The sequence below is a fragment of the Trichosurus vulpecula genome, chromosome 6 (assembly GCF_011100635.1).
Source record: "Trichosurus vulpecula isolate mTriVul1 chromosome 6, mTriVul1.pri, whole genome shotgun sequence".
Classification (NCBI taxonomy): Eukaryota; Metazoa; Chordata; class Mammalia; order Diprotodontia; family Phalangeridae; genus Trichosurus; species Trichosurus vulpecula.
In genome coordinates this window covers 75,027,871-75,029,377 of record NC_050578.1, presented here as the reverse complement: position 1 = coordinate 75,029,377, position 1,507 = coordinate 75,027,871, and positions in this window count along the sequence as shown.

Here is a 1,507-nt window from a genome sequence, read left to right as displayed (position 1 = left end):
TCTCTCTTTGTGTATCTCTCTGTGTCTGTCTCTCTTTTTGCATGTATCTCTGTGTCTCTCTCTCTGTCTTTCTCTGTCTCTGTCTCTTTTCCAATGGGGATGGGAGGGAAAGCAAATTTTTCTTGTTCAGTTGTGTCCAACTCTTAGTGACCCCATTTGGAGTTTTCTTGGCAAAGTTACTGGAATGGTTTGCCATTTCCTTATCTACCTCATTTTACAGATGAGGAAACCGAGGCAAACAGGATTAAGTGACTTGCCCAGGGTCACACAGCTAGTGAGTCTCTGAGGCCAGATTTGAACTCGGGTCTTCCTGACACTAGGGCTGGCACTCTATCCACTGTGCTACTGAGGTGCCTTCAGGAGAGAAAATAGATTTCCTCCTAATTAAAAAAATAAATATAGAGAGGTAGATGTTGTGCTATAGCTGTGGAATGTTGCATGCACTTTCGGAAAAGGTCACTGTATTGTTAGTTTTGCTTGTTTTACTTTGTTACAAGAGACCTCTTAGGAGTAGAGGTAATCTGTAAATGCTCCTAATGTAAAAACATAACACATCAATAAAACAAACAAAAAAAACTTTTTGGGGAACCCAAAACAATCCATACTTTAAAACTATAAAACTGTAATGGGCAGTAATAGTAAAACAAAGCTTCCCTTTTTCGAAAGATGCTATAATATGTTTGGGTACATCTGGCATACTCTGTATATATGCCATGTATTTTATATTTATCCACATACATAACATATGTGTGTATATGTACATATGTATGTATATAGAGAGAGGGGCAGACAGAGACAAAGATAGGAGAGAGAGAGAGAGAGAGAGAAGCAGGACAGCAGAGAGACATAGAGAGGATGGGCTGCCTGATAAACTACATGTTAACATGGGCAGTATACATTTAAAAAAATCTAGGCAGGTATACAGGATGTTCCAAGTGTATTCATACATGTTAGCTTGGATGAATGGGCATAACAGTAGATCTTAATGTTGTATCTTCGTTTTGTTTGCTTTTCTGGAGTTTGAGAAAAAAAAGACAACATCATTTGGAAGCATCTTTTTCCTTTGGACTTTGCAATTATGTTTCCCATGATACTGGTGAACACCTTGAGTGATCATCTATCTCCCTGTTTGATGTAGATAGATATGTAGCAGCTTTGAAACAAGGTTGCCTCCATAGTTCAGTCTGTTGTGGAATCTGGTATGATAGCGTTTGTGTGGGAAACTCTTTGAGGAGTTAATAAAAGCCGACTTTTGTTCCTTAGAGTAACATGCTTTTCTTGTTTTAATCAGCAAGCCGAATGGGATCTTATATTCTCTACTTCTCTTAGTAGATCATGTGACTCTGAAGATGTGGTCTGCTGTTTTTTGTAAAAGCCTGATGTTTCCCTTCTCATACTTTCGCCATGGTTGTCATTGAAGCATGTAGCAGTAGGTCATTCCTATAAAGATTGTAGAGAGGTAATAAAGTAGGCCGTGGCTAATGCGACATTCTTGATCACCTTTTAG